The sequence below is a fragment of the Branchiostoma floridae genome, chromosome 8, assembly GCF_000003815.2.
Source record: "Branchiostoma floridae strain S238N-H82 chromosome 8, Bfl_VNyyK, whole genome shotgun sequence".
Taxonomy (NCBI): domain Eukaryota; kingdom Metazoa; phylum Chordata; class Leptocardii; order Amphioxiformes; family Branchiostomatidae; genus Branchiostoma; species Branchiostoma floridae.
Window position 1 is genome coordinate 16877375 of NC_049986.1, and position 19787 is coordinate 16897161.

A 19787-nucleotide genomic window follows, 5' to 3' on the forward strand; every position below is an offset into this window, starting at 1 on the left:
ACCTCTGACCGTTTCAAAACCATATCCAGTTGCTTGAGTAACTAATTTTGGCGTATCTTACATCTTTTGGTTTAGTTTTACTATTATAACTGGAACGTTTAAGAGGTATCTGGCATCAAATATGCTAGGTTACACGTCGTGTATTCTGATACTGTTCGTTTTTAGTCAGAGAGAGACAAGTATCCAAATACACCATATTTTGAACAGACCTAAGCATAATCGCCCGATCGCAATAACTGCAGGCTAAGTACATGTGTTGGTTCATGTATCACGTGATTTTGTGTAATCTTTGTATTGAAGAAAGGTAAATCCCGTGAATGGATAGACTTTCAGAAAAGCTTAAGGTACCATGGTTTTAATGACAGTGGAGAGAAATTAGACAGTGCCTTTACAATGAAATAAACAGATCCACCTTATGGCTCAGTTTTCCCTCCGGCGTACGTGCCTGTCATGTTTCGTTACAGTTTCTCCATGTTAAATCGCAGCCAATCACGGATGAGAATCCGAAACATTTCATCCTCATCTTATTTGGGTTAATGTCTCAAACAACTAGGATTTTCCCCGCCTTGAGGCTAACAGATGGTAACATGTAATGGGTAGTTTAATCAAAACTAGATCGGTTGTCTACCACAATACACTTAACGCTAACCTTATCGCCTTTGCGAAGACACTAGGGAATACAGTGCCACCTGTAAGTGGTATACCTTAAGCATTTTGACTTAGTTACAGAAGAATTACCATATTTATTACAGTAATTGGGTCTTAAAGAATTCTCGTGTGTTTTTGTTTATCTACATGGGATTTCATCGGTGACTTTTTGAATGAACTCATTAGACCTACACGGTGCGTTATATCATATCTTCGCCTCCAAATATCCCAAAGGAACTTGTTGATGCCTTCTCTGAATACCCCAAACAATAAATTCGAAGTTTCACTGACTGTGGAATACAAAAATGGGGAGACACCACGACCCGAGGCAAAAAATTGTCGACATAAGTAAGCTTGCAATGGAATACAGTGCAAGTGGAATACACCCAAACCCATATTCATCTTTCAAAACATGTCCATCATCAATGAGGGACGTTAAACAACTTCGATGTTCTATTGTGAAATAGCACATTAATCGTACAACGTCTCAAGAAGAATATTGGAAGACAAATGTGCCTGTTTTGAAATGTCCAATGTATGTAACCTCAAAAATGTCTATGGTCTGGCAGCTGTGTACAAATCTCTGTCTTCACGCCTGACACATCCGCTTACCACCTGTCCCTGCTGCTCTGCCTGATATAACCTCCTTGCTGATACCAAGAATCACATGATATTTTGCCAGTGAGAACCGATGTGTCTGTGAAGATTCATTGGTAAGTCTCAGAATTTGGTTTCTTCACCTACCATTTTCCATTTGTGTAATGGGATGTTCGTATCTGATGGTGACACCAACCACGCAATGTAATCATATCCATTACTAGGTTGGCTATGATGTATATCTTCCTGAATCTTTGCAGGAAACTGAGCATTTGCCATCCTGTATCTACCTCTTCTCGGTAGTATGACAAAGAAATGGGTTTAAAGCAAAGCATTTCAGCATCAAGTCGGCTTCTTTCACGTTCAGATATAAATGTGTGTGGCAGGGAGGTCACGACAGCTAGTTCAGATCGGTGACACTGATAGTGCTATGATGTGACCTGCCATGCTCTCCTTTCCCTGATATGATATCCAGTATTGACATTGCTGACAACCCCATGCAGTTAGGGAGCTCCGGAGGTGACCTCGCTTTGACAGAGTGATGTAAAGAGCACTCAAATAATTTCATACTTACGTGTGTTTTGTTATCGTTTCAAAGATACTCTCACATGTTGCATAAATCAAAGGTTACAGCAATCTAATTTTGCTCACAGTGAGATCGCATCGCCATTACCGTCTATATATATAGTTGAGTGGAGAACTAAGTTGGCTTCGGTACAGAAGTATTTCTACTTCTATTGTTCACGACCTGCTTCAGACCTGTGCATGATTGGAATTCTACCGTCTCGCCAGCGCCAGAGAGTTGAATAAGACAGAATGGCTTTTAGCGAGCGAAGATATGGATGGATCGGCAGGCCAGTGAGAAAGCTGTATGAATCAGAAGTCAATGTGTGGGTTCGCTGAACAAGTTTGAGGGGAGGAATATCGATCAGCTAGATTATTTCAGCGCCTGCTTGAGTTTGAAGGATCTATGTGATGTGTTCTCCATCAAGAATGCTGTTGGAACCGGTTTCAAGGCCATTAAATCATCCATGTGCCCAAAGATTTATCCGTTAATTTCTAACACCCTACATAAGATCACATTAGCAAATGGTAGTTTCTTGTATCTAAATTTGTTGCTGTTGTTTTCTGTGCATGTGTGCAATTGTTATTTCGAAAGTAGGATGTTATACAAATGATGTTATCCAAACATCTCGATTTTATTCACATGCATCACTCATTACAAGTTCTGCAGTAATCATGGCTGTTAAAATAGTAATCATCACCAACCATCCAAAATAATTCAAGAAACTTTTCTCCAGCATTGCCCACAGCTAACAAAGGTATATTTGTGTGGAAAGAGCATAGTGGACATATCTATCTTGCGGCAGACTCAAAAGGTCATGTCCAGTCAAACTGCAGTAGTATTTCTACTGGTGCAGCATTTCTTATCACTGCCTTGAAGTCGAATAACTCTAACCCCATCCAAAAGACATCAAAGGGCACGACTTGTAATACAATTGGCATGCCTGGTGTTGTCGCGCTACAAGTTCTTATTCTACACAAAACTTCCTCGTCCATAGATTCTGAGAATGCAGCTACAACCAATCAGGGTTGAGCCTGTATATGCCATAGGGTTTGGAAAATACTGGGCTTTAGTCGAATATGCACCGTTAAACTAAAATCGGGAATATTTATCATTACTTGGAATGCAACGCATGTTGCCTTGCAGCTTTTCCTTATTTGGGAGTGTGCAGATGGTGGGAGTAAATGTCTTTTTAAGCATTATTGATAGCGCTATGGACTAAACAAACTTTGCCCAGCAGCTTAGAATGGTTTTAGAAACTAAGTAGCAACGTGATTTGTCCTCTCGTTCCCTTATAGCTTAGCGTTTACTATGATCTCTTTGTAATGATAGAAATCTGTGTCAGGGAAATGTGGGTCACACCGACGTCAGCCTGGAAGAACATTTGTGTTCGTTAAGAAACGGATCAACTCCTAAGACCAGTATCTTTTTCTGCCATCCTCTCGAGGGCAGTTGGTTCCAGTCATCCATGCATTAGTAACACAGGTCGAAAAGTCACCATTTCTTGGGGAGTGTGCTCCTAAGCTCTTGCCAAAAACAATGTCACAATCCTGTGCAGACAGTGCTTAATATTCTCTTAGCCCCTGTACGTAAAGCTCCTACTCTCACAGTCTTACAGCCATCACTTATTCGGTATTAAAAGTATCCTTCATAATCAGGTGCTGACCAGTGCTTTCTTCCAAGTTGCGTTATGGGTAAAGGCAGTATCTGTTTAGGGTTATCAGTGACGTTTGATGTTCACCTAGTTCTGATATCGTAAACAAGTTTGAAATATTCGTCTTAGATACTGCTGAGCTGGCTTGCTTGTGTGCGTACATTGGACTTCAGCTTACACCGACTGAGTATTACTTTATCAGACTTCCAAACTGCCAGACTTCTCAAACAATATGTTCATAGACTGTATAAAGGGTTTTGATCCTACTATATTTAACTCAATATGCCATGAAAATCCACCTAAATTGTATTGATTACTGTCATCAATGTGACGTACAATGCTGTGTTCCTGCATAACCAATCGCCTGATGCCTGAAAGTCTCCATCCTAGTGGCTATCTCTCCATGAAATTGCATCATTAATCCCTCGAGAATATGTAGTCAATAAGTGCTACCATGAGCTAAATACAATATTGCGGATCTGCAACGAATTCCTTAGATTCGATCGCGTGCGCATTGTGTGGCCTCTTGCCCTTAGTAGAGCATTCTAAAGATAACGTGAATGCCACCAGGATGAGCCACACCTTTCACATCTTAAGCAAGTAAGCGCGAAACACTAGGCTGAGACCAGCGTATCTCTCGATTTTGTCACTTCAAGACTTCCAAATAGCTTTTGATTGTTAATCTGATATTAGTAATCAATGTTATGTACTTTAGAAATTTCAAGTTAACTTCAAGATTTCTGAGTTCTGTTGCCAATTATGCAGCAGGTCATAATGTTTCTAGCGCTTAAAGAAGCTCTGAAGATGGTTGGCAGTACTTGGCACAATAGTGCTGTTCTGCGTATTCACAAAGATTCTGGTCTGCGTGTTTACTCATTCTCCCATCGTTCTTTAGGCACGATATAGCAGGTTATATCACCTCTAAGGTGTAGGTATGTAGTGGTAAATCATACACAATTACCAACGATACACGCGACTGGAAATATACATGAAGAGGCAATGATGTGATGACCGTTATAGGCGTCAGTATAGCAGTGATACCTTCAACGAAACTTCAAAGCTGTGAGAAAAAAAGTGTCGTAATTAGAGGTTTGAGATGTTGATACGTCATCCGTTATGTTTTGTGGGTAGTCTACGCTACCTATGAGGAAACGTCTCAACACTTTGTTTCCTTCTCTCTTCAAATCTTCTCGGCAACCTTCTAACTAGTATTTGTTTCTGAAGCTGAAGTCTTTGACACAGCTGTAATACTAGTTATTTACATTTACACGACAGTATACAGGAACGTGAGAATTAATGAAATACAGTCATGGTGATTGCCCGAGATGTTTTATGATCCTTGCTGCAAGAAATGCCCAGGACTCCCCTACATGTGAGCCTGGCCTGGCGGAGGAACATAAAATGAATCCTGCACATTTTTTCGCTGCTGGAAATGCATATGTGGCAGAAGATGTCGTTATCTTTTTATTGCTAAGATTATCTTTGCCGTATACGTGTCAGGTCGTAAGAAACGTATGGCTTACAGCTGTATGATTGCTTGTGGTCCAAAGAGATTTTTGACGTACATTTTTTACTCTTACAAATCAACTCAAACTGCATGATGCGACCTACTCATATTTATCACAATAAATACTGGAACACATACAAGGGCTAACCCGCTTAATGAGATTTTGACTGAGGGTTATGTCCCCTGTAGAAGTCATTAACCTGAAGGGATCTGCTTCGCGTCTACCTCTCACTTACAGACCAGAAGTAACTAGCTTTAAAAGTCATCTCTTCGATTGCGGTGCCGTGGCGTTTCCACTGGACCGTTGGCATTTAGAGTTAGGAGATAGCGTAATGGTTTCAATTTATGGCATTTAGAATGAGAAGATAGAGAAATGGCTTCAATTTACCAGTGATCCCAGGTGGGTCGTTGCCAGTCGACCACGTTACTTTCTGCCGTCCACGATTACTAGAACGTTATACATGGACTTTACAAGAATCAATATTGCCTGCAGGAGGCAGTTGTCGCAGTTTACTTACCGATCGAACATTCAGGTCAGTTGAGGGACACTAGAGACCTGGAAATCCCATTGCAGGGCCTGGAACTTAGTAATAATACATCTTACAAGTGTGGGGAAGAGAGTTTTTTGGACGTGCTTGTTCCACAAGACATCATCCATTTGTCGTGGGTAACCATCAGCTTGCAGAACAAAAGAAATGTTTTCTGATGGGCGTAGAATGAAGAGGGGAACGCTTTCATTGCTGGTTCTAGCGGGAGCTTCAAGTAGGTGTGCACTTTACTAAGCTAGTATCACATAGATTTGGCGATGTAAGGCAGTGACGTAAACAATGGAATCATTTGTCAAACCGACTCATTAGTTCCATTAATAGAGGGTGATTCTGGATACACACACTCACACCACACACACACACACACACACACACACACACACACACACGCACACACGCACACACGCACACACACACACACACACACACACACACATAATGTCCATTCTTTGGTCATTCACAACATTCGTCAAAGTGAATTTTATCTGCGTTGCAATAGCTGGTTTGAAAAACACATAGTCTAATGCCAGTAATTCTGGTAGAAGCGCGTTATGCCTTTGATGTGAGTATAAGGAAACGCAGTTGCCTGGGATTTCCTGCGCATTTACACACCCCCACCCACCCCCTTGGTATCTTATATTTAAATGGGTTTGCCTCTCTCAAACCATTTGGGGATGAAAAAATCTAGCCATACATCTTCGACTGAAATCCAATTACTTCAAGATTATCACATTGAAATTGCCTCCAGGAACAGCCTACATAGCAGCCCGGACTGATGCGGGTGTGTGTATGCGTGGTCCGTTTTGACATATAAAATAGACCATGGTAAATTGCTCCTAGAACTCGCTATGCCATTAACATAATTGTACGATGAAAAAGGACATGGGTGTAAGGAAAGCGTAGAAAAGTGCGAATGTAGACCTAATTGACGCTTGCGAGGACCTATATCGCTGCCGTTGTATGTCTGTTCATTTTGGTTATATGCTCTCGGCCAGTATTTTATCAAAACGTCATGGCAGCCTGCATCTGTAATGCAACCCCAAACTTTGAACAGTTTCCCAAAGAAAAATCCATTTCCAACGACGCAGCATCAACGCTTGTTTAACATGCGACTGGTGTCTTCCTTCTTCTTCGACCCTTTCCATGTTTCCCCTAGGCATCACCTTTGAAGATGACACATGTCACTTGCTTTAGAATAAAGTACAGATCACCACACTCCTTTCTCTTTGTCCATCGGAACCTCATCTTAACGTTAATCCAACTGGTGTTTCTTAAAGTTCGGTGCGCCAAAGATTGTGACTGCTTTTTAACTACAAAGTAAAGGGGATGTGGAAGATCTGAAGGGCATATGATGAGAAAAGTAGACTTGCAATCACGGAACGTACCCAGGGCATGCCTTGCTTTTACCGGCACTTACATGTCTGGAAAAAGCATCAGTCGAAATCTCAAATAGAAAATGTTATGTGATGCCTGTCAGTAGTGAAATGCCAAATTGGCAGCTCTTAGTACGTGTCATATGACCTTGTAATTGTACACTGTCGATTAGATATAATCAATGTTTGTACTTTGTGCGTTTTACACAAGAACACGATGCAATTGCATATGATCAATAGCTGCTGTCGAACCCTCTTTCTACGTCCACGTACCCTTTGATGTGCTTGTGATTTCGTGGATCAAACGCAGCTTTAACGCGTTGATATGCTTTGAACTGGGAAACCTTTTGTACCATTTGATAAAATTCTAAAATCAAAGAGTATGCTCGTCTTCATATAGTCAAAGTTTATTCACGGGGGAAGACGAATTGAAATAATGAAGAAACGCAATGTCATTACCACCCATGAACGCATCATCGTTGTAGAACTTCTCAAGCAATAACTGCCGAAAAAATACTACGAATTATGAGCAATGAAGCCTGTAATTTTCAAACTTGAAATTCTATTGTGCAATAGGTGTTGTCAAATAGCTGGCGTCTTACTTATCTTGAGTCTTTCTTGAGCTGATGAAGCCCTGAAAGTCTTGAATGTGCAGCAAAGAAATTGGCTCTGGAATGTTGAGATATGCTTCTTAAATGTTGCCCAACAAAAGTCCAATCCTGCTTATCCTATCACACGTAACCAGGAGGACAAAGGCTGATAATTACTTATTTCGCAGAAGAACAGGTTTTGCATGCTCTATGACAGTCTGGTTGCTATGTTTGGGATATTAGTTACATACATGATTGGAACAGGCAGCTCACTAAGGTCATGGAATGTGGCCAATACTGACCAGAGGGCGTGTTTACAAGGCATGACAGGTCCCTGGCTACCATAAAGAACACATTCCATGATTAACGGTGCTGACTTACAGCGTCATTCTGATTTATATTCTGACCCCGTTTCGTTACTGTCCGTACTTCACACTGATGACGTGCATAGCCTTGTATATGTTTGGGGTATATAGAAAATGACTTGTTTATATCAATATACAGCACAGAAGAAAACATTTTGCAGGTAATACTCACTCACGATCACGGCAAGCAGATTCAGTTAAATGTTTATGTTGCGAATCTAAGCAAAATGCTCTCATTCGGGGCTATGATGTACTCAAACCAATAGTCACATTTCTTTTTGACATCTTGCTGTCATAACATGAAACCATACGACCTTGCAAAGCCTTGCTTTGGTCCGTTCTGATGAGATTGAACTTTCCTGACAGTGGGAGATGTTACCTGCATCGACCCTGGACGTGCAGTAGAACGTTAGCGGATTCCGTCCCGAGCGTTTCCCATTACCTCGCCCACAGAATGTTGTTTTGTCCTAAGGCCATTTCCTCCATGACCAGGCCTTATCACTAACGGACGGGTGTTCCGTGGCAATAAACAGCACTAGATTGCCCAGGCTTTTTCCCAGGGTGGCAATAGACGATTCTACCTGAGGAGAACATGTTTCAATCGGATTGCCGTCCATTTCCAAGCCGTTTTTTTTTAACACTAACACACCGTAGGGAAGGTTTGGTTAGCAGCGATAGCCAATGCAAGGTCGTGAAGACATAAACAGTTTTATAGACAAAGCCACACAAGATGAAAACATTAAAAGCGGGCGGTAAATCATCATGCTCTCAGCAATGACATAGTATGTGGTCTCAGCTGCCTACTACTTTCCGGGGGGCACTTATAACGTTACTCTTGTGGCCTGAAGTTGTTTGCGGGAAAAGATCAAAAAGCCATGAGGGCTGAGAATAACGAGGTTACCTTAGTTCATATTGAGATACATTGCCAAGTTAAGCCTGCTCCCCTTAAGTTAGAGGCGCCAGTCACATTTCACACTTCATGTTTTCCAGTAACGAATACCTTCAGATCTGAGCAGGATAGCAGATACAGCGTCCTGTATTGAATTGTTTTCTGCTTGTTTTCTGCAAAACTTGACGCATTTCTTCTGAATACACCTAACGTTATGTCTTTCTATTTGTACAAACTTATTGTAATTAGTATGTCCCGTGGCATGTGTAATCTCGGTATATTCAAGTCACATCTGCAAACATGATGATGAAACCTTCACCTCTGTCAACAGGCTCGGTAACAGCTTACTTACTCACGTCTAGAAACGTATTAGTAGCATCGGGAAGATGAAGAAACGAGCACACTAATGTTTCCCATTACATAACACGCTATTTCACTAATGCCAAGCCAGCGGTTCTTAACTGCTGTCGACTTAACGTTCAGGGATAAGAAGGTGATGACTGGAACTGGGGAGATGGAATCTGGTTCTACATTTCACTGCTTCTATATTAGACGGTAAACTCTGTGTACTGAAGTTAATGTTATTACAGTAAATGAGAAAGAAAGGACACCTTCGCTACTTGTGGCTTACATTCATATCGCATCAACATCATTGCCAGCACTGCATGGCTAATGCTGTCGGCACAGAAAAACAATACAAGAGGCTGCGACACGTATTAGGATCTCAAAAGATATCTACATATACGGTTGCATTCACAAACGATCTCCTTTGCTTTAAAAAAACGTTTTATCTTTGCGCCCAATACGTCTATACACTACCAAGAATCTAGTTAGATCTATGGTTCTAAGGGTAAAAAAATAAAGTCTCTTGCTATTGTGGCCTGCCTTTTCTTCTCATGCTCATCTAAACAGACATTGTAAACGTACCCCGTCCTAAGTAAGATGTTTCCCGTTAGTTATCGCTATCAGTTCCTTTTTATAGTCCTCTGTGACCTTTGATAAAATTCAAACGTACCTTTGTCCCTTTAGAGAGGTGTAACAGGAAACCCAGAGTGCCAATAAACCATCGCGCGTCGCAAAATATGTCACATTTCCTCAGGTCACTCGGCAGGTTGCTGAACAACAGATGATGTTGCATTCGAAATGAGATGTTATACGTAATGACTGATAATGGTACATACACGGAACAAAGAAAAAAGGCCAATTACTTTTTGTCATTATCAGATCTACCCTGTAGTGCCCTGGGGAATGGCTCTAATTTCCTTTTAGATCGTACTTGGTCTAAGCCGTGCATGTGCAGAAAATTGATTGGGAATGTGATCTATGTGAAGACTGGTATGGAATTCAAATATTGCTTGTTGTGCACTGATGTTCATGCTTTGTGTCTGCACTTGCTAGAAGACAACAAAAGAAACAGCACAATGTGAAGAAACATTGCCTATGGAAGTAAGAAGCGCCAGTTATATATAGATACAATGAGATGACTGATGGCAGTATTCAGAAGTACTTGTGCAAAGATGATCAAACCAGCACTCTGCAAAAACAAGAAATATAGTTGGAGAACTGAAACAACTGACTTTAAAGCCGGCTTACGGGAATGCGGTTCCAATAACATTCAGCAAGGCCATTACCAACCACGTAATGGGCGTGTGGGAAGTTGATGGAGTGGGGCTGGGCGCTGGTCTATTGGATGTTATTGGGGAGGCCCGAGCTGGCACATAAAATGGACATTTTGCGGTTTCAGTGGACACGTTGGGCATTAAACGTGCCGTGATAGAGATAAAAGCAATGATGGCCAATTGAACATCAGCAGAGGGAGGTCGCGTAGATACCAAGCAATTCTCACAAGAATATTATAAAAGAAAACAATTCTCCTTCTAACTTCACAAAACCCACACATAATAGAAAAGGTGGGATCTTTCGTCTTCCACTGTCTTCGAAAAAGGAGTCGAACCCAATAACCCAGGATCTAGAGTTAGCTTTTGCTAGTTTTAGACTGGAGTAAACACCTTTGATATTGTTTTTTTATAGTTTGTCTGAATCTCTCATGTTACCTGCAATTAGCCCAAGGGCAAGAATTTGCAATAAACTTTACATTATAAACTATGAGTTTCTTTCAACTTAACTCTTTATGCATATTAGTTTTAGTTTTCAATCGCAGAAACAAGCACTAGTACTGTACGTATGGGTAAATTATAAAACGAGTTGTCAGTAATTACGCATGTGCATGAATTTGCGTATTCTTTCAGTCAACTACAGTTTGTAACGGATCAACTTTCCTTAGCTTTCACTCAAAATATGTTGTCTAAACAGCGATACAAAATGTACTGCAGTAGCAGAAGAGGTACCAAACTTACTTTCATTTATGTATATAATGTCATTCTGATTTTCAACCACATGAACCAACATGACCGAAACAAGGACTATATCCTCAATGTGCTAGAAACGTAGTGTGGCAGCGAGGCCATTCTTAAGAGGGGCCTCTGTGTGATAGATGCCTACACTTAAGATGGATTACAGTAGAACGTGGGGATAAAAGACCTTGGTAACATAACCGTTCCCACTTAATACGCGCCTTAATGGTTTGTTCACCGAAATCATGGCGCCTCAATCTTTTAAACGTACCGTGACATTAACAGGAAGAGTGATATCAGCAATCCTGACTCCAATTACAGCCTAACTCCAATGTATAGAAGACGGATTGCTTCCTCCTAATAATCTCATTAGAGTCACGCATTCAGATTTTCTCGACTCTTGTGAAAAAGGAACGGATTACTGATTCCAACTTCAACTAGCAAACTGTTTTAGAATTCAAAAATACCGAATATCATTAAAATCTACCCACATGTTCTCGAGTTTTGCTCTTGACCTACATATAGACCCACATAATGGCATACAGTAACCGATTTTATAACCTTCTTGACGAATACAGTAACCGATTTTATAAGTAAAAGCCTTCTTGACGAATACATTCACAGACACTTAAAACGGGAATGCATATTCTGCTGGGATTGCTTGAAAGTTGCCCACTATCTGAGTGATGATTTGTGTACATGTTTACAATGTTCTAGGGACTAAGTAGCCTAGGTTACAATGTTCTTAACGCCATGGTGTGTATAGATGAGACATATTCACGGGACACCACCCACCAGCCAGGATTCATCCACACGTTTTCTCATCTCGCGACGATATTCATGTCAAAATCGGATGATTAAATCAAGTGTAATGAGTCTTACGGGATAGGAAGCTGCTGTACTGGAGAATTCCAAGTATGCCACCAGCTGCTTTAACCACAGTTTAAAATATATGATTATACAGGCCGTAAAAGTTGTTACCATCCTGACCGTTTGGCGTTTATAATGTGAGTTTGTGAGATGAATATTTTCACTAGAAGGTATGAACTTTAGTGAAGATTTTTATATATAAGCACATAGTCAATCGGAACGTGCTCTTGGTATTCGTAATCAGGGAAAGAACATCTACCATGATTGTTTCCACAAGAGTTTGAACATCTCACGCCTTCGTGAGATATGTACAGTTTTTGTGTACCTTATCTATTTCATTAGCATGCAAATAAGGCCTTGATTGACATTTGTTGTGTCCACTCCCTATCACTCAGCGGTGAACGTGATTAAAACGTGTAACTGAAGCATACTAAAACAAATATCTCTTTGTAAATTAGAAAGCAAAACTCACACAAAGGGAGTCAATCATATAGCCATAACTCAACCACTAACTCAATACCACTAGAGTGCGTAAGACAAGCAGCTAGATCATGTGGTAATTGTCTTTTATCTGGGATACCCTCATGACCATGCAGTGCGTTATCAACAAGTTACTGCCATAATGATACCATTATCAATAGAAATATTTTCCCTAAAGGTGTACTTTCCCTGCACTTGCGTCAACCTTGCGTCACTGCGGGGTTCGTTCACTGCGTCACAGTTTTGTTACTTTCTCCAATTTTTTTTTATGATTTAGATGTTGCGTATTACGTTAAAGTATGACGTAGAAGACGAACAAATAAACAAAAAGGAAGAGAATACGTTCTTCGAACCCCACAGTGACGCAAGCTTGACGCAAGTACAGTGAGACCTTTATCAACAGGTTACTGCCATTGTTGTTGGCATCCGTCTGTCTCGGTAGACAATGGTAGGCAGACAATCACTCGCCGTCGTGGGATAGGTGATCTGTAGCCTGGCCCGCACATGAAGGGGTGTGCACTTTCTTTTCCACTCTCTCGTCTACTACCATTATAATGATAACATTCATAAATAGAAACATTTCCTTAATGCGGGGCGCATAAAAGAACTTGCTTTGACCTACATATCCACTGATAATTTGCATTGTTTGCGTTTGCAGTATCTTGTTTCTAATTAGAGTATATTGTCCATTGACGGATATTGGACGGTATGGGGTCAGACATGTCAAACACCTGATTACAAGTATTGAAAATGGTCGTTTCCAGCATAGATAAATTTAGTGTCAGAAATACTTAGCCTTTGGACCATTGATCAAACCAAATGGCAATGATTATATGGGAAAAGTCAATCTACAATATAAGACTGATATTGCCCTTAATTCCTCTGTACAAATAAATTCCCGACGTTATATACAATGAACGACAGGCAATTCCCTAGCTGCACCCCCTAATGAGTAGGGCCGATGACAATGTGATAATTGTATGCAAAAGAAATCAGTGTATTTTCCTACATAACTTCACAATGGCATTGAATACATTATACACCATGATAGTGTTACTGAACCTCCATTGATGTGAAGAGACTTTACTGGTTTAAGTTTGCGATGGATAATGATAGAAGTTATTCATTTACATTGGTTAACAGATGCCTCCATTTATTCATGTTATGAAATGTAATGTTTGATTGACGACTGTCCATTAGGTTCTTTCCATTGCAATTTCCCATGTGCATCTATGTGATGATTTTATAAGTGCAAGTAACATAGACATCTTGATTATTTTGGCAAACGACATGAATTCATGAATGTATTAATTATTTTTGAGTAAACGCGTGCAGTGCTGATGCTTTTTCCTGTTGATAAATGCTCCCTGTACCTTGAATCTCTTGGCGCGGCCTTGTATTATGTATTTCGTAAGAAACTACTGATGAATACCAGTTGGAAAACTACATATTCGATATTGAGAAATTGTTTTTCAAGTTGCCCTGCACAAATTAAACGGGAGTGAAAAATTAGACGTCACCGTACGGATATATCACAAAACCTTCGACCCCATTTTCGCAACATGGATATTAAAGGCAGTCTATAGCCATGTGTGGGTCAATTCTTCAGGGTCCTATTTCTCTTTGGTCCTGCAGTCCATATATGTACGGGTCACCATGGTAACCTCGCCAAAAGGGACCGAACACGTTGTTTCTGCCATGCCGTTATCAAAACCAATTCACCTTTAGATAAGTTCTCACGGTAGTGTCACATCTCGTCCGTGCTTATATACATTCTGTAGACTCAAAGTACGCCATGATCTATCAAGACCGCACATCGAGGTGCATATGTTGAATGGGCGCCATCTGGCACACTAGACATCAACAGAGCCTAACGTACATTATTTGTTCATGTATTTATCTATTTCAAATGTAACAAGATATTAGTCTGACCCTCAAGACAGCACTGCTGATGTTTGAGGGTTAACATATAAGATGGAAAGCATTACATAGGCCATGTGAATTTACACATTTCTAACATTTTTATACATGTAGACACAATTTCCCTCAAGTGTATTTGGAGGTAAGATTCCATTGCAAAGAAATAATAATTCGTGTCAAAAAGCAGATGTTACTGAATCCTAATTACCACAACATTTTCTTTTGGTGGAAAGACTAGAAGGAACAGCTGGAAGTGCCTAGAATCTGAACATACATTATGAATGTACACATGCTTAAAGAAAGGGCGACGTTCTTGTAAGTTATAGAATTAGAGTTAGGGCTAGATCTATGCCAGATTAAGATGACGGTTGGCAATATGTTGCCAAGACTGTCGGCTACCTTGTATTTTGTGCAGTACATGCGTTTCACTCTGTATACCCAAAACGGTTAATCTGCATATGTCTATACACATCAAGACATATCACCTTAGCCTCAAACTTAAACTAGGTGATTACAGTTATGTAATATTAACATTTGCCGCTGTGTCGCTTATGGTGTTTGCTTTACGATAAAAACGCCATCCACTGACATGGAATAGATAGTGCTGGAATATTGCAATTGTCTCATCCGTATGTAATTAACGTTATAAGCTATACTTCACCAGAAAATAATGTAATGGGTTTCAGGGAAAACGTTTCTCTTATACACTTGCCAGATTTATTGGCTGTTACCATCACCGTCTATAAAGAAAACATTTAGATGTCCGCGTCCTTACCATGTACATGCAATTACCTTTAAGTTAATGTATAGGCGGTACATACAATATCAAAGGGAGTTACACTCAAGCGCCGGCGCCGATGGCATGAGTATAGTGTTTGTGAGAAATTCGACGTTTTGAATGAACAATGATGAAAGTTAAAAGATTTGGGATTGACGTCCTTCCCTCGTGAGTCCCTACAGGCACAGCATTGGTACCAGTAGACGCATTGAATACTAATTAAGAAACCGATGACGTAGGGCATCCAATGACGTGACGGATTCGTAAAAAAAAGACCGTTGAACAAAACCGTCTGGTGCACATTCACGGGAAGGATTGGGGCAGCGGCACGGCGCATTGTAGCGGCGGTCTGGTATCAGCAAAACTCGTCTTCCATTGAGCAAGGTAGTTGAAGAGTGAAGGATCAAGTCAAAGCGTTTGTAGGTACGTTTATAAAGTATCGATATTGCAACGATGTAGATGTTTTAGATGTAGGGTTGGACGCGAATTTGACTACAAGAACTGTCTTAGAACTGCTATGTCCTTAAACAAGGTAGACGGTAAGACCAGCAAACGATAACACATTTTGTGAATGTGTACCCTCGAATGTTATGTTGTCAATGATGTGTAACCATGTTGTTTGCCGTAAACCAACTATGAAAATCAAGTATATATGTATAGTGCTACCGATGTTGTACATACTTTGCTGCTGTTCGTATTCAAGATATGAAAAGGATCTGAAATCTTCTACCCGTGGATATGAACGGGGTTAGAAATAATGTTTCTGTATACATGGCCAATTCGGCCATGGTGGGAAGAATTGCATTTGCGAATTCGAAAATAGCGGAGAAACTGATTCTCTACCCGCACAGTATCCTGCAACTAAACCGGCTGTCGTTAACTTCACCAAGATTCACGTGTAAATCCCTAAAGGACAAATTTTCACGACATACGCCTGTGTGTAAATCTAATTGTTCTTGAACAAGGATTGTCGCTAGAAAATTGTTGTTTGCTGTATTTCTCTTTTGTTTCAGTATTGGAAAATGAATATTGATTATTACTTCCTTTGTTGCGAAATGTTGATGAAGCCTAGGGACTGTCGACGTCAGAACATGGGAATGTAAGATGATATCGGTCTACTTTGCTGAAATACTAATATGCTATACATGCAATTGTTGCTGAATTAGAGTATGCGATGTTGAGCGGCATACCGCTTTGGATAATCAATACGAATGGTATGAATGACAGCTTTGAAGATGCATCTGTGTACATTTGTTTAAAACTCTGAAAACCACGGAGTTGTTTCGGGGAAATCTCATCACATTGGCGTTATTGATATAGCTATTTGTAAGGAAAGCTGTAACAGGTCTGCTTTACGTGACTTTGAAGCTTTGTGTGAGGCGAAGATCATTTGTTTGACATACCTGATGAATATAAGTCTGGAATGGCAGAAACCAATGATGAAGTAACCGCATCCTCGGCAAATCACATTAACACCCTCATAACTCAAATCTATCCAATGGTAGGGCGTCATCTTATCAGCTATTGGGAAATCAGCTGTAGCAAGGCTGTAAACATGTCACATTGATAGGAGATTTTAACGCTAAGAATTCTTTACGTCAATTAAAACAGTCAGTGACTCTTCATGGTTTGTTACCCAAGCAATTTAAACACGGTGGTAACACAAATAGCTGCGTGCAGATAGAATTCTCGGAGGAATATCAAAGCAATATCTATGAATACTTCTAACTCATTGTACATGTCAAGTTGAAATATCTTGGCACATTACGTGACTAAAGGTTTGTTCACAATGCATTTCTGTCGACAGACTAGTCTCAATTGAATGCCATCGTATATTCTAGACAAAATCTTGACAGGAAACATTTTCTCGCATTGAATCCACCAACTATAAAAGTGACTGCCACATCTTCAATTTGATGAATTAAAAGGACCACCTTTACTGCTATATATATGACAATCGCTGCGACCTGAATTGATGTTGTGTATCCCCTGACGTTAGAATTAGAGCATGATGTAAAATAATGAAACGTATGGCTGAAAAGAGAACAAACACACACAAGCGTAAATTAAACAAAGTCTTTAATATCTAAAAGATTTGTCGAGCGACCTATCAAAATTTTGATCGCAGCGAGGTCGTCCTCTCAGTGGCATGAGGGTATGAATGACTAACAACGTTAAGTGAAGACGATTCTCAAGCTACAGAATGGCGAAGCTATGTCGTCTTCGGTTATCACAATGACAGAAATGTGAGTCATAACATTACACATTGTATTTACCTGCGCATCATTCACAGCTAATGGCTTATCAAAATAAACACAGACGACGTCTAAGCGCCATCTGTACAATTGATTTGTTTGAAGAAAACAACTTCTTCATGAACTGGCATCCTGTTTTGATGATGGATATGACAAACAATTAGTTATCATGCGTAGTTCAATGATTTTAAGACCTCGAGGGCATGAACCCAAATTTCGTCTTTATCACAAGGAGTTAACAACAAACCACATAAGACAACATGATAAAAGTTCATATAATAATTTCCTAATAAATATCAAATTAGCATTAAATCATTAAAATTCATTATCGAAATCTATGCTGCAGTTAAAAACTATTTGCAGTTAAACGATTTTTTGTTATTTATTGTAACGGTTAAGCAATGTGGATATAACCGTTTGTTTTTATTGTACAGTCTGATCCACAGTGAAGGAAGAAGTTTATAAATTTTGAGCCTTTAGATTTGTGTACAGGTTTTCGGTATACTGAACGATCCAGCGTTCCTCAGTGTGTGTACAGTGGCTATTGTTCTCGTGTGTGGCAGTTATGCTGAAGCTCCTTCCTCCTCAGTGTGCGCAGTTCAGGGAAGCTCCTTCTTCCTTCCGAGAAAAAAATGCACAAGGCCAGGCATTGCACCCTCGAGATGCCCAGTTCTTGCTCCTTACTCATATATGTAACACTCTATGTGTTGATTATTTTTTTGTTAAATTTGTGCATCTCTTAGATAGATGATTGCAAAAACTTGATAGAATAAGTCAGCAGGAGCTATTAAGACATTCTATTATCATAACGTTTTAGACACAGTCTGAAAATCCGTCATCGTTTAAAGTGGTGGGAAATTTGGAGTAATTGTTTCCGTCGGGAGTTGAATGCACGACGGCTGGAGAACAGTCTGGAAGGGTTCGTAGAGAGTGTAAATGACATGCACAGAATTATCGTTGCCTGCGGTGATAAGACGCCACATTCTGCATTCTGCCTTATTGACCGTGCAAGGAAATAGCTGTGAACGTTCTCAATAATTAAGGCGCCATCGACCATTTGATCTCTTATAATGGCACCTCCAGGGGTGAACAATTGGAACAAGCACACAAACCACACTATCGAAAGAATAATGACATAAATTAGTACGGTGCCTTCGTAGTTTGCTAGATACAAAATGTACCTTCAAAGCTGTTATGATAATAATACGTTCGGAAAGGAGGGTCACCCGCTGGAGGAAGTTTTGTGATAAGTGATGTGAGTACGTTTGTGGCTATATAACTCACGACACCTTTTCTGTATTCGTAGGTAGTTTGGCATGTCCTCTGCTAGTATGCGCTAGATGACGCATGTTATTTGTTTTACACCGTAGCAGTTTTATAGGTCATGTTATATTTCAGAAAACACAGGTCATTGATTTCTTCGGCTACGGTGGGTTGCCGCTCCATTGGACTTTTTTCCAGCAGATGTTATATTATGTGCTGCATTAGCGTCCTTTGTGTAGAGGTTTGTATCTGCTGCCATTCTGATGGGAGTCTGGGTCCAACCATTGACTCCAAACACATGTTAGGGTTAGGTATCATGGAACTAGATAGAAAGGAATGATGCTTTATGCAAAATAAGACCTACTTTGATTTTCAAGAAAATATTATATTTCCGTATTGGTAAAGGATGCCTATAGCATTCTTGGGACAATTGGAAGTTAAGCAAAGTTAAACTTACAGACATAAATCATGCAAATCAGGGCCTAAGCTCTATAACTAATGACAAAATGCTAAAGCCTTCCTTGTTAAAATGAGCCTTTCAACAACTTGTTCATGTCTGAATGTGGGTCTTTGCAGCTGTAAATCTAGAGCCTTGAGATAGACCTGTCTGAAATTTGGCATGTCGGTGGTTAACGGTTATAAAGAGAAAATCTTGCAAGCATCCTTTGCCATCCCGCAAACATAATCACTTTACTTGGCCGTATATTTTAAGACTTGTAGTTGTCTTTACCATTCCTGCTCATTTTCTTAATATAAAAAGTGCTGAAAGCAAGGGCCCATCAGCTCTAAATGCTGCGCACGCATGGCTAAGACTAAACAACAAGACTCAGATAATGATACCTATCTATTTGCCATCTTTTCCTTTGAGTTCTTGCGGCCTGCCCTGCTGAGGTAAGTCGTTTACATGCAACTATGATTAAACATAATGATTTAGAATATTGGCTATGGATACGTCTTACAAATACTTTATGTATTTGCTAATTCGAAAATCCATCAAGATGTGTTTGTCGATAAAACCAAACAGTTTTGAGCAGACAGCCTGCCGCCCCCGAAATGGAATGATACATTTTATGACGCAGCTCTCTCTGCCACATATCTGTCATGCTGTAGTTTCTCCTTCAACCACGCATG

The 19787-nt window shown here is 40.1% G+C and overlaps 1 protein-coding gene across 2 annotated transcripts in view; it reads left to right on the plus strand.

Annotated features, from left to right (window-relative positions):
* LOC118422057 (leucine-rich repeat-containing protein 4C-like) overlaps positions 1–19787 on the plus strand; it is a 42506-nt gene that overhangs the window by 6145 nt on the left and 16574 nt on the right. Inside the window, exon 1 of one of the 2 annotated variants that reach the window (XM_035829564.1) lies at positions 15457–15561. The exons of the other annotated variant lie outside the window; for it this stretch is intronic. The gene's annotated coding sequence lies outside the window, so the exon portion shown is untranslated. Of the gene's footprint in view, positions 1–15456; positions 15562–19787 lie in introns of those variants that run through there. 2 annotated transcript variants of the gene reach the window in all.